Here is a 14,957-nt window from a genome sequence, read left to right on the forward strand (position 1 = left end):
ACAAAACCTACATTCTAAAATGAAACCTATCCTAAATGCTTACGACCCATTACGACCCGTTTAGGTGGCTTATGCTACTTTAACGCGTCGTTCGCGTAAAACACGTTCGGAACGCCTAACTAGCCCTATGATAAGTAAAATATGCCTTAACATGTCTAATATTGTTACCAAATCAGTTTAGATACCAAAAGTTATGTTACACATGCTTAGAATGAATTTTGGCGTAAAAAGGGCATTTTGGTAATTTTCCGAAGGCATATAAATTACCTATCACATAGCTACTTAAATGAAGCGACCATAAGGTATAACCTCGAAAGGTTATTCCCTATATGCTATGGTCACCTAATGTGTTTGGTCGGATCCTAAAGATCGACCAAATAGGTCGGGTTCGAAAGCATAAGCGATTGTTTAGATCGCTTACCTTACGACCCTATATAAGCACTAAACTAAAAGTGACGAGCTAAGCATGTTAGAACATGCTTAACTAAGTTTAGAAAACGGGTTTGGTATCAAAACAAACGGTTTTGATACCTATGAGTAGTTTGGTTACAAGATACACAAGAATGCGCATTTTGGCCGAAACTACGACTCGTCACTGAGCCTAGATAACGTGGTGATCAGTAGGTGTAGTCACTAGGGACTATAACCATCGTGATCACGCTCACGTTATGAAGTTCAAACGAACTTCGTGTTGACCATAGGCTGGTTAACGCAGAAAGTCAAACATAGTTTGACTTTAGGACTAGAAAGCGACTAAAAGAACGAAAGAACACTTACGAAGGGTCCCCGAAAGCTAATCTCGATCCAGGAGCTCAGGTATGAAGCAAAGGCCTCAACTTAGAGCTTTAGATCAGATTTTGTGGGTTTTACACCAAATGGGGGGGGTATTTATAGGAAAAGCAAGACCGTTAGGATCGTTTCTTGAATATCGTGCCTTGATCTCATTCGTACACTTGTCAAAATGTTGTGGTATCAAAATGTGACCCTAACCCAGAGATTGTGAAGAGGCATTGCCCCTTGGATGCTTGAAAGGCCAAATTTTGCAAGAAAAACGAGTTTCTGCATCTGCAGGGCTGACGCGGCCCGTGTAAGAGTTCAGCCTAGCTTTACGCGGGCCGCCTGGAGGTCCAGTTCAGAAAACAAGTTTCAGAATTTACAGTTTAGGTCCCTGTTATGGTTTAAGGCCATTTCCGACACGTTCAAGGCCCGTTAAGCCATCTTTAAGGCCCTAAAATGATGCCTAAACATTGAGGACATGAAACATGCTCAAAAATATGTCGGATGTTGGTTCGTTTGGCCGTACGATTGCGATGTTCGCTTAATTACGACGGAATGCGCATAAGCGCGAAAAACGATCCAAATTGCGCGACGAATGGACTTTTCTCATGCCAAACACTAAGGCATAATATAAGGATGCTTACATAAATTTTTGGATGTCCGGATATATTCATAACGTAAGTTATGCGCGAAAGTGCAAACTTATGCACTTTTTGACACTTTTAGTCCCTGAATGATCCAAAAGTTTATTTTAGCACACCGAACACCTCAAAGCCTATTTCTAAGCTATGGAGAGGGTATTTAAGGTGTGTTTAACTTATGGTCATGTTCCGGAATGTTATACAGTTCAAATTGGCATATTTCGCAGTTTGTCAAGTTTAGTCCCTGTAAGCGAATTAACTTGTTTTTGCCATACCAAAGCCTTCAAAACTTATTTCTAAGTTATGTAAAGGTTATTTAAGGTATGTTAAGTATATGTTGATGTTCCGGAGTATCTTTCGCATTAAACTGAGTACGTTTACGCACCAGTTTGCGTATAATTCTCCAGAAAGCGATGTAGAGTTTGAAATTGAACAAAAGTCAAAACATGAAAAATGTAAAACACAACCAAACAAACATTGGGATCAAATAACATTGTTTTATTGATAATTGAACTGTGCACAATGATTTCAAGCACAAATGTTACAGTCTCCCCTACTTGTGGAAATTTCGTCCCGAAATTTATTTAGAGGAAACTCGTGGAAAAAGATGCGGATACTTCGCCTTCATTTGATCTTCGCGTTCCCAAGTAAACTCGGGTCCACGTTTAGATTCCCAGCGAACCTTGACCAAAGGAATGCGCTCGCGTTTAAGCCACTTGACTTCACGTTCCATGATTTCCACCGGTTTCTCAACAAATTTCAGTGTTTTATCAACACGAATTTCGTCAAGCGGTATGTGGAGGTTCTCATCAGCTAAATACCTCTTGAGATTGGACACATGAAAGGTTTGATGAACATTTCCAAGTTCAGGAGGTAACTTAAGTCTGTAGGCTACCTTACCGATTCTTTCGACGATCTTGAATGGTCCAACGTATCTAGGTGCAAGTTTTCCTTTCTTTCCGAATCTGATCACACCTTTCCAAGGTGAGACCTTAAGTAATACACGATCACCGACTTGAAAATCCAAGGGCTTGCGTTTTAGGTCCGCGTAACTCTTTTGACGGCTTCTAGCTGTCTGAAGGTTATCATGAACTTTCTTAACCTTATCTGTTGTCTCTAAAATGAGGGCAGGTCCAGTAAGCTGAGCCTCGCCGATCTCATTCCAGCAGACTGGTGAACGACACTTTCGACCATAGAGAGCCTCGAAAGGAGCCATGTTGATGCTGGAGTGATAACTGTTGTTGTAGGAGAATTCAATTAACGGAAGATGTGAATCCCAACTACCACCAAAATTGATCACACAAGCTCTAAGCATATCCTCCAGTGTCTGGATTGTTCTTTCAGATTGACCATCCGTTTGCGGATGATAAGCTGTGCTCAGATTAATTTGGGACCCCATAGCAGATTGCATGGTTCTCCAAAAATGAGAAGTGAAACGAGTATCTCTGTCAGAAATGATGTTCAAAGGAACACCATGTTGAGCTACAATTTCATCCACATAGATTTTAGCAAGTTTGTCAGCCGAAAAATCCTCACGGATTGGCAAGAAATGCGCTGACTTAGTAAGACGATCAACAACTACCCAGATGGCATCGTGACCTTTCTTTGTGCGCGGGAGTTTGGTAATGAGATCCATAGTAATGTTTTCCCATTTCCAAACTGGGATCTCTGGTTGCTCCAATAATCCGGAAGGACGCTGATGTTCAGCCTTAACCTTAAGAAAAGTAAGGCATTTTGATACATATAAGGCGATGTCTTTCTTCATACCAAGCCACCAATACTGAATACGAAGATCCTTATACATCTTATCTGAGCCAGGATGAATAGAATAACGAGACTTATGGGCTTCATCCATAAGCAGGGTACGAAGATTATCTTGGATTGGGACCCACAAACGGTCCATGAAGTAATACGATCCATTGTCCTTTAGTTCCAGAGCAGGTGTTATGTGATAAGGAAATTCCTTATCCATCAAACCTTGTGAAACACAAGATTGTTGAGCCTGAGAAATACGTGCTTGGATATCGGATTGAGCTTGAATAACAGATTGGACACGAACACAATGAAACTTAGTACGTTCCTTGCGACTCAAAGCGTCGGCTACGACGTTCGCCTTACCAGGATGGTAGCGAATTTCGCAGTCATAGTCGTTTAGAAGCTCCACCCAACGTCGTTGCCTCATGTTGAGTTCTTTCTGATTGAAGATATGCTGGAGACTTTTGTGGTCAGTGAAAACCACACATTTTGTACCGTACAAATAGTGTCTCCAGATCTTAAGAGCGAAGACAACTGCACCCAACTCAAGATCATGAGTGGTGTAGTTCTTCTCATGTATCTTCAACTGCCTTGATGCGTATGCTATGACTTTGTTTCTTTGCATCAGGACGCAGCCAAGACCTAATTTAGATGCATCGCAATAAACGACGAAATCATCATTGCCCTCAGGCAAGGTTAGGACAGGCGCGTCGCAAAGTCATTGTTTCAAAGTCAGAAACGCTTCCTCTTGCTTAAATCCCCAATCAAATGGCTTGTTCTTCTGAGTTAGAGCAGTTAGAGGAACTGCAATCTTCGAGAAATTTTCAATGAAGCGGCGATAATAACCCGCAAGACCAAGAAAAGAACGAACTTCAGTAGGAGCAGTAGGCGTATCTCAATCCTTAATCGCACTGATCTTGGAGGGATCTACATGAATACCTTGTTCGTTCACAATATATCCTAAGAATTGAACCTCTTTAAGCCAAAATTCACACTTGGAGAATTTGGCGAAAAGTTGCTCTTTCTTTAGGAGTTCCAAAGTAAGACGAAGATGTTGCTCATGATCAGCTCGCGTCTTAGAATATATCAAAATGTCATCAATGAAAACGATGATGAACTTATCCAAATAAGGTTTGCAGACCCTATTCATCAAGTCCATGAAAACAGCAGGAGCATTAGTCAAACCGAATGGCATGACTGTGAACTCATAATGCCCATAGCGAGTGCGGAACGCTGTCTTGGGAATATCTTCTTCATGCACACGAAGTTGATGATATCCAAATCGCAGATCAATCTTTGAAAAATAAGAAGTGCCTTGCAATTGATCAAAGAGATCATCGATGCGAGGTAGGGGATATCGATTCTTGATGGTAAGCTTGTTAAGCTCACGATAATCAATACACATCCTAAAAGATCCATCCTTCTTTTTGACGAAAAGAACGGGAGCACCCCAAGGTGAAAAGCTAGGACGGATAAAACCTTTGTCAGAGAGTTCCTAAAGCTGCTTAGACAACTCTTGCATCTCAGACGGTGCAAGACGATATGGAGCTCTGGCAATGGGATTTGCACCAGGTACGAGATCAATACGGAACTCGACTTGGCGTGCTGGGGGTAGACCAGGTAAATCTTCAGGGAATACCTCAGAATAATCCCGAACAACAGGAATATCTTGAATAGATTTACCTTTGCCCTTATCTGCTACAACCTGTGCCAAAAAGGCCACATAGTTCTTTCGCGGATACTTCCGAGCTTTAAAACAAGACATGAGCTTTAGACCACCAGCAGGTTTCTCACCACGAACTTGTAGGATCTCGCCTGTCGAAAGTGGCACACAAACAATCTTCTTGAAACAAATTACCTCTGGGCGATGCTTGGCTAACCAATCCATACCCACAATAACGTCGAAGCTTCCAAGTTGCATAGGCGTGAGGTCAATAGGAAAAAGATGGTTGTTAAGGTTCAATTGGCAGTTGCGGAGAACAGAATTTAGAACAATGGGTTCACCGCTCGCCACTTCTACTTTCAATGGTTTACCTAGTTTCGTTCTAGACACGCGAAGCAATGGTTCAAAAGATAACGACACAAAACTCTTATCGGCACCCGAATCAAAAAGAACAGATGCTGGTTGATTATTAATAAAGAATGTACCGTTCACAACATTATCATCTGCTTGCCTCTTGTGCGTTCATGTTGAAGACTCGACCTCGAGCCTGAGCCTGATTCTGATTCTGGTTGGCTAGCCTTGGGCACCGGTTTCTGTAGTGGGTCAGATCCCCACAATTGTAGCACGAACCAGGAGGAAAATGAGGTCGTGCAGCTCGACCTTGTTGCTGAGCAAGAGGCTGAGCAATTTGTTGAGCTTGGTTCTGGTTAGCAGAAATACGGCAGGTGGCATCAAGATGACCATTTCTTCCACAGTTGGTGCATTGACGACACTGAACATGTGGTGGGTGATGGCCGTTACACCTGTTGCACAAAGGTGCATTGCCAAGATAAGGCTTCTTGGCCAGTGGTTGCGCAGGCTGATTTGGTGCAGCTTGAGCCTGTGCAGTAACAGCATAGTTTTGGGAAACCTTTCGCTTCCTAGACCCCCTTGTAGAACCAGAATCCTTTCTCTTCTTGTTTTGACCTTTCTTGCTATCTTCTTTGTCAGATGCCTGCTTCTTACCCTTGTCACCCTTTTTGTGCAGCTTTCCCTTTCGAACCTGCGACTCAGTCAATGTCGCTACTAACTCGATCGCCTGACGGAGTGTGGTAGGGTTACTGCCAGTAATGATGTCTTGTACCGAGTCAGGTAGACCATCGGTGTACCTTTCGATAGCCTTGTCGAGTGGGGTAACCATAGTTGGGCAAAGCAGACTCAGCTCTTCAAACCTATCAGTATATGCCCGGTGCTCACCACTGTATTGTTTTAAGTCATCAAATTCTTTCTCCAAAGCTCAGTGTTCATGACGAGGACAGAACTCCCTCATCATTAGTGCCCTAAGTTCAGCCCAAGTCTGAGCTAGAGCAACTTCTGCACCGCGATCCCTCATAACCCCGTTCCACCACGTAAGAGCCCTCTTCTGAAACACACTCGAAGAAAACTCGACCTTGCGATTGTCAGGACACTGCACGTGACGAAATGTATTCTCAATGCTCTCGAACCATTGAAGAAGCCCAGTTGCTCCCTCAGAACCACTAAACTTGAGTGGTTTAGCCGAGTTAAAATTCTTGAAATTGCATGGAGCATTGTTGTTGTTGTTGGCTTGATTCCATTGAGCAAAGAGGTTTGGGAGTGCAACAGCCATTTGCTATGCAATAATTTCTGCCAGTTCGGCATTTGCTACCTGATTGTCGCGTCGAGGAGGCATTCTAAAAGAGGAAAACATGAAAGGAACGAGTGAGATGATTGGATGAAGAGAATGAGATGAAACAATTTTGACAAAAGCAAAGATGGTGGTCATGCATCGCTAAGCGAACAAGCGATACACAATGTCTAATCAAAGTAAATGGGTCGATAATAATGTATCGCGAAGACATGTTCGCCTATAAGTGAACACTCACCCTAAGAGTTCCCAGGTAAGAGTGACTGGTCCGATTATGTGGATTTGTACGAACACTCTAGCCTTAGACAGAAAACCCGGGGTACAGGCATTCACTCTTCCAGTTTGCACGTGTTCACACTATTAAAACCCAAAACTTTGACGAGATTTTGAAAATTCAAAAGGGTTCAAAACCATATAACAGAGGGTTCAAAACCTAGTAATCAATCATCCTAGAACAAATGATTAATTTTCAAAGCAGATTCGGAATCGCTGTTCTCATTGTGGTTATCACCTAAGGATAGGTGAAGTGCATGTTTTAAAATCTAAACACAAGCTAACTTGTGTAAGGGTCCTAGAAAGTTATAGTCTAGGTCAAAGCATTACTAATAACCTAATTCCCTATAACCATTGGCTCTGATACCAACTCTTCTGTCACACCCCGACCGCGTATAACATGCAACCGCGGCGGAAACGTCGGGGAGTGTTGAGACAGAATTAATTGTTTCACAACTATGGCATACAAAGTTATATTTTATTTATTAAACACGAGTGTTACATTGTTTCAAAACAGGAAATAAAGTGTTCAGAACATATTCAAACTAAGTCTATCTTCTTTTTATGTCTCTAAGGCACAGGTCCGCCCTAGTATCACAATCATCATCCTAAGCGACAGCTCCTGAAAACACATGTGAAAGTAGGTACGTCAGCATAAAAATGCATGTGAGATACATAGGTTTTGTGAAAATGGGATTCATCACTTGAGTTTAAAGAAAACGTTTAATAACAGTCAGTCATGAACCTTGTACATTGTTTTGTTTTGTAAATCATATGAAAAACGATAAGATCAGATGATATGTATAAATAAAATGTAAGGTTAAATGAATAACCTAGTAAAATGAGTTTGTATAAGATAAGTTGTTTGTAAAAATAATGTCTTGTGAAGAATATGTTATTTGTGTAAAATGTAATATGTCTATACTGAAATGATTTAAATAATGCTACGATAGGTAATATTATACAAACGTTTATATGTAGGAAGTACCAGCGGCGTATCCACCATGTTTGTATCATATTACATACGCCACGTTACTCAAACCATTTATTCAAACCAACCACACATGTAAATTGTTCATTTATGAATCAATTGTCAAGTGTTATTGGGTAAACCATATCAAAATGTCCATGTCTAATGTAAACCACCAAATGTGTATATCAATGTCAAATTGTTTATGTTTACTGTAAATCATATAATGTGTATCCAAAATATCATGTATGGCATGTGAAATATATCAACTAGGCCATAGGTAAAAATGCACAAAAACAGGGTATTGAATTAAACATAGTTTAAGTCAAAGTTATGTTTTGTGGAACAAATGCATGCTATACTGATACAAACATTTATGCGGTATTGTGAAAATTCATACATTCAAGCCTTTGTGACTGTGATGATAGACCTTTAAACAAATTAAAGGTCTATATGTGTTATTGTTTATCGAATTCGGTCATTCCTTCCAATCCAAACAAACCCGAGATTTCAGGAATGGGAGTTGTCAAGTCCTATGGTACCATTACCTACTAACGGGCGGCATGATCGGTGTTAATGAATGTACATTGTATAATTTAAACAAACCAAATGTCATACCAAAATGTGAGCATGTGATGAATAAATGTACTAAGTATGCACACAATGGGCATACATAGCATAAAATGTAATGTAAAATAATGTACTAAGTACGCACACAATGGGCATACATAGCATAAAATGTGATGTAAAACAATGTACTAAGTACGCACACAATGGGCATACATAGCATAAATTGTAATGTAAAATGATGCACTAAGTATGCACACAATGGGCATACATAGCATAAAACGTAATGAAATCATGTACTATAATGTACTAATGAACATAACAAGCATATGATATGAAAGCATGAAAAGCATGAAAGTAGCAAGTAGGCACATGTGTTCCACCCCAAAACAGTTTGGAAAACAGTAAAAGAGGGGTCTATGTACTCACCTGAGATTGTTTAGAAGTCTTTGTGTAAGAATCACACAATGATAGAGATCACGGAATATCAAACGGCACCTAATAGGTAACTGTATTAATATACCGGACCTAAATCGGAAGATTGAATAGAATGAGGGTTCGTAAACCAAACGAGTCTAGAGGCTCGTGTAATATGGTTTAACAAAACCTACATTCTAAAATGAAACCTATCCTAAGTGCTTACGACCCATTACGACCCGTTTAGGTGGCTTATGCTACTTTAACGCGTCGTTCGCGTAAAACGCGTTCGGAACGCCTAACTAGCCCTATGATAAGTAAAATATGCCTTAACATGTCTAATATTGCTACCAAATCAGTTTAGATACCAAAAGTTATGTTACACATGCTTAGAATGAATTTTGGCGTAAAAAGGGCATTTTGGTAATTTTCCTAAGGCATATAAATTACCTATCACATAGCTACTTAAATGAAGCGACCATAAGGTATAACCTCGAAAGGTTATTCCCTATATGCTATGGTCACCTAATGTGTTTGGTCAGATCCTAAAGATCGACCAAATGGGTCGGGTTCGAAAGCATAAGCGATTGTGTAGATCGCTTACCTTACGACCCTATATAAGCACTAAACTAAAAGTGACGAGCTAAGCATGTTAGAACATGCTTAACTAAGTTTAGAAAACGGGTTTGGCATCAAAACAAACGATTTTGATACCTATGAGTAGTTTGGTTACAAAATACAGAAGAATGCGCATTTTGGCCGAAACTACGACTCGTCACTGAGCCTAGATAACGTGGTGATCAGTAGGTGTAGTCACTAGGGACCATAACCATCGTGATCACGCTCACGTTGTGAAGTTCAAACGAACTTCGTGTTGACCATAGGCTGGTCAACGCAGAAAGTCAAACATAGTTTGACTTTAGGACTAGAAAGCGATTAAAAGAACGAGAGAACACTTACGAAGGGTCCCCGAAAGCTAATCTCGATCCAGGAGCTCAGGTATGAAGCAAAGGCCTCAACTTAGAGCTTTAGATCAGATTTTGTGGGTTTTACACCAAATGGGGGGGGTATTTATAGGAAAAGCAAGACCGTTAGGATCGTTTCTTGAATATCGTGCCTTGATCTCATTCGTACACTTGTCAAAATGTTGTGGTATCAAAATGTGACCCTAACCCCAGAGATTGTGAAGAGGCATTGCCCCTTGGATGCTTGAAAGGCCAAATTTTGCAAGAAAAACGAGTTTCTGCATCTGCAGGGCTGACGCAACCCGTGTAAGAGTTCAGCCTAGCTTTACGCGGGCCGCCTGGAGGTCCAGTTCAGAAAACAAGTTTCAGAATTTACAGTTTAGGTCTCTGTTATGGTTTAAGGCCATTTCCGACACGTTCAAGGCCCGTTAAGCCATCTTTAAGGCCCTAAAATAAGGCCCTAAAATGATGCCTAAACATTGAGGACATGAAACATGCTCAAAAATATGTCGGATGTTGGTTCGTTTGGCCGTACGATTGCGATGTTCGCTTAATTACGACGGAATGCGCATAAGCGCGAAAAACGATCCAAATTGCGCGACGAATGGATTTTTTCTCATGCCAAACACTAAGGCATAATATAAGGATGCTTACATAAATTTTTGGATGTCCGGATGTATTCAGAACGTAAGTTATGCGCGAAAGTGCAAACTTATGCACTTTTTGACACTTTTAGTCCCTGAATGATCCAAAAGTTTATTTTAGCACACCGAACACCTCAAAGCCTATTTCTAAGCTATGGAGAGGGTATTTAAGGTGTGTTTAACTTATGGTCATGTTCCGGAATGTTTGTTACAGTTCAAATTGGCATATTTCGCAGTTTGTCAAGTTTAGTCCCTGTAAGCGAATTAACTTGTTTTTGCCATCCCAAAGCCTTCAAAACTTATTTCTAAGTTATGTAAAGGTTATTTAAGGTATGTTAAGTATATGTTGATGTTCCGGAGTATTTTTCGCATTAAACTGAGTATGTTTACGCACCAGTTTGCGTATAATTCTCCAGAAAGCGATGTAGAGTTTGAAATTGAACAAAAGTCAAAACATGAAAAATGTAAAACACAACCAAACAAACATTGGGATTAAATAACATTGTTTTATTGATAATTGAACTGTTCACAATGATTTCAAGCACAAATGTTACACGCGTACTAGCCCGGGTAGGGTTTAGGTGATCCGGGTCATCGCCTAGCTTAGCCACGATGTCGACACGTGTCGGCCTCTGGTATCGCTACGTTGTTGACCTTACGTGGCCCGTGTTAACTTAAACGAGGTCTTACGCGGCCCACCTTAACTTAAGAAATTAACGAAGTCAGTTTTGAGCCTTGATACCGCCCGCGTGAAGGTTGAGGTGTATTTACGCGGCCCGCCTCAGCCCTAGATTAATACTTTTATTTATTTTAAATACGGTTTTATATATTTTGGGCTCGGTTTTCACATACGGGGTGTATATAAAGACATATTGGGATGTTTTAAGATATACTTAGGGTGTCAGAAATATTATGAGGGTGTTGGTTTTTACCGAGGGTTGTTACATTCTCCCCACCTTGTTTTAGAGCTCGCCCTCGAGATCTACTGGAACAAATGCGGATATTTCCTTTGCATTTCAGATTCAAGCTCCCATGTGTACTCAGGTCCTCTCTTGGAGTCCCACTTCACTTTGACCAGAACTAATCTCTTGTGTTTGAGATTCTTGACTTTCCTGTCTTCAATCTGTAGAGGCCTCTCTACAAACTTGAGTTTTTCATTTACCTCTATATCTTTAAGAGGTACTATAAGTGATTCATCAGCTAGGCATTTCTTGAGATTAGATACATGAAATACATCATGTATTCCTGCCATTTCCTTTGGCAGTTGTAGCTGATAGGCTACAGGTCCTATTCTTCTAATTATCTCAAAAGGTCCAACATACCTGGGACTTAGCTTTACCCTTTTTATGAATCTTACTATTCCTTTCCAAGGAGAGACTTTTAATAATCCTTTATCTCCTACTTGAAACTCCAATGGCTTGCGTCGATTATCGGCATAGCTCTTCTGTCGGTCACGTGCTGCTTTCAGTCGTTCCTTGACTTGAATAATCTTGTCAGTTGTTTCTTGTACTATCTCAGGTCCAGATAGTTGTTTTTCCCCAATTTCTGCCCAACAGACTGGGGTTCGGCACTTACGTCCATAAAGTGCTTCTAAAGGTGAAGCATTGATACTTGTGTGATAACTGTTATTATAAGAAAATTCTATTAAAGGTAAGTGATCGTCCAAATTACCTTCGAAATCAATTACACAAGCTCTAAGCATGTCTTCCATTGTCTGAATTGTCCTTTCGCTTTGTCCGTCCGTTTGAGGACGATAAGCCGTGCTTAGATTTAACTTGGTTCCCATGGCTTTTTGGAAACTTGACCAAAAATGAGAGGTATATCGGCTATCCCTATCAGAAATAATTGACAAAGGAATTCCATGTAAAGAAACAATTTCATTTACATACAATTTAGCTAATTGTTCCATAGTGAAAGTTTCCTTCATTGGTAAGAAATGAGCTGACTTGGTTAGCCTATCTACAATCACCCAGATTGTATCATTTCCTTTCTTTGTTTTGGGTAATTTAGTAACAAAATCCATTGTTATTAATTCCCATTTCCACACCGGCATTTCTAACTGTTGTAATAAACCTGAGGGTTTCTGGTGTTCAGCTTTAACTTGTGAGCAGGTTAAACATCTAGAAACATAGGCTGCTATGTCCTTTCTCATTCCTATCCACCAAAAATTTTTCCTTAAATCCTGATACATTTTATCATTTCCTGGATGCATCGTATATTTAGATTTATGGGCTTCTTCTAATATACGATGACGTAAATTTCCTAATTAGGTATCCACATTCTCTTGTTATGGAATCTCCAAATTCCATCTGTTCCTTGTTCTAATTCTTTAATTATTCCTTTTAATTTTTCAGAATCATCCTTGATTACTGATTCTTGCGCTTCTCTAATTTGATCGTTTAAATCTACTTGCAGATTTAATTTGAGAGAACGTACCCTTTTTGGATTTTCATGATACTTTCGACTTAAAGCATCAACCACTACATTGGCTTTTCCTGCATGATACTGGATATCACAATCGTAATCACTAAGCATTTCCATCCAGTGTCTTTGTCTCATATTTAACTCTTTTTGCCCAAAAACATACCTTAAACTCTTATGGTCGGTGAATATGGTAAATTTACTACCATAAAGGTAATGTCTCCAAATTTTAAGGGCAAAAATTATGGCTCCTAGCTCTAGATCATGGGTTGAATAATTTTCTTCATGATTCATAAGTTGTCTGGATGCGTAAGCTATAACCTTTTGACGTTGCATCAATACACATCCATAACCTAATTTAGAGGTATCACAATAGACTACAAAGTCTTCAGTTCCTTCTGGTAATGCTAGTATGGGTGTATGGGTTAATCTTTGCTTAAGGATTTTAAATGCTTCTTCTTGTTTTAATCCCCATTCAAACTTAACAGATTTACAGGTTAGCTTAGTTAAAGGAATGGCTATTCTAGAAAAATTTCGAATAAATCTTCTATAATAACCGGCCAATCCTAAGAAACTTCTGACCTCGGTTGGTGACTCAGGGGTTTTCCATATAGTAACCGCCTCAATCTTTGTTGGATCCACATGAATTCCTTCATGATTGACTAGGTGTCCAAGAAACTGTACCTGTTCTAACCAAAACTCGCACTTTGAAAATTTAGCATAAAGCTTTTCCTTTCTTAATAAACTTAAAAGTGCGTGCAAATGCCTTGCATGTTCCTCTTTACTATTAGAGTAAATTAGAATACCATCTATGAAAACAATTATGAATTTATCCAAATATGGCGTACATATTCGATTCATCATGTCCATAAATGCAGCTGGGGCATTGGTTAAACCAAATGGCATGACAGTAAATTCATAATGGCCATACCTTGTTCTGAATGCGGTCTTAGGAATGTCCTCTTCCTGTACCTTTAATTGATGATATCTGACCTTAAATCGATTTTTGAGAAAAATCGAGCTCCTTGTAGTTGATCGAACAGATCATCGATTCTCGGTAATGGGTACCGATTCTTAATCGTGACTTTGTTCAATTCACGGTAGTCAATGCACATACGCATTGATCCGTCCTTCTTTTTAACAAATAATATTGGCGCTCCCCATGGCGATGAGCTTGGCTGTATAAATCCTTTTTCTAATAATTCGTCTAATTGTTTCTTCAGTTCCTGCATTTCAGCGGGTGCCAAACGATAGGGTGCTTTGGCAATTGGTGATGTTCCTGGTATTAAATGGATTCTGAATTCGACTTCCCTATTTGGAGGTTGCTCTGGCAATTCTTCTGGAAATACACCTGAAAATTGAGACACTACTGGAATATCTCTTAAATTCTTTCCTTTAGTGTTAGTGATTATGGAAATCAAATACACTAATGATCCTTTTCTTATGTAACTTGCAGTTTTCATCACAGAGATGAATTTTGTAGTTCTAGATGGTTTATCTCCTTTAATTGTGATCATTTTACCTTTTGGTGAATTTATTTGAATTGACTTTTGATCACATAAAATACTGGCTTTATTGGCTATTAACCAATCCATTCCTAAACATCATCGAATCCTGCCAGATTCATGGGATAAAGGTTTGCAATAAATTTCTGATTTAAAATTTCGATGCTTGCTCCCTGCAAGATCTCAGAAATTCTAACAGTTTCTCCATTAGCTGTTTCTACTAAGCATTCTTGTGGTAGTTTAGTTAATGATTGATTTAGGAATTTGCAAAATGATGTACTAATAAAACTTTGGTTAGCACCAGAGTCAAATAATACTTTAGCAAAAATATCATTAACTAAAAACGTACCAGCTATGACATCTGGAATTATCTTGGCTTCATCTGCAGTCAGAACAAATGCTCTAGCATTTTGAGTATTCTTGTTATTTGTAGCCGGAGCTAATTTTGGACAATTAGGCTTGATATGACCTTGTTCTCCACAGTTGTAACATATCCTGTTGTTAGCTTTCTTCCTACAGTTTTCTTCTTTGTGTCCCGATATTTTGCAAAAGTTACAGTATATGGAGCATCTTCCTGAATGCTTTCTTTTGCAATTCTTTTCCTACGTGCAAAGGCTTCCTTATTGAACCATCCTCTTTTCTTATGAGGGAATGGCTCTTCTGATTGAGCTTTAAAAGTAAACATTCCTTCTTCCTGATCAGCAGAATACCCAG

Source organism: Helianthus annuus, chromosome 5 (genome assembly GCF_002127325.2).
Source record: "Helianthus annuus cultivar XRQ/B chromosome 5, HanXRQr2.0-SUNRISE, whole genome shotgun sequence".
Taxonomy (NCBI): domain Eukaryota; kingdom Viridiplantae; phylum Streptophyta; class Magnoliopsida; order Asterales; family Asteraceae; genus Helianthus; species Helianthus annuus.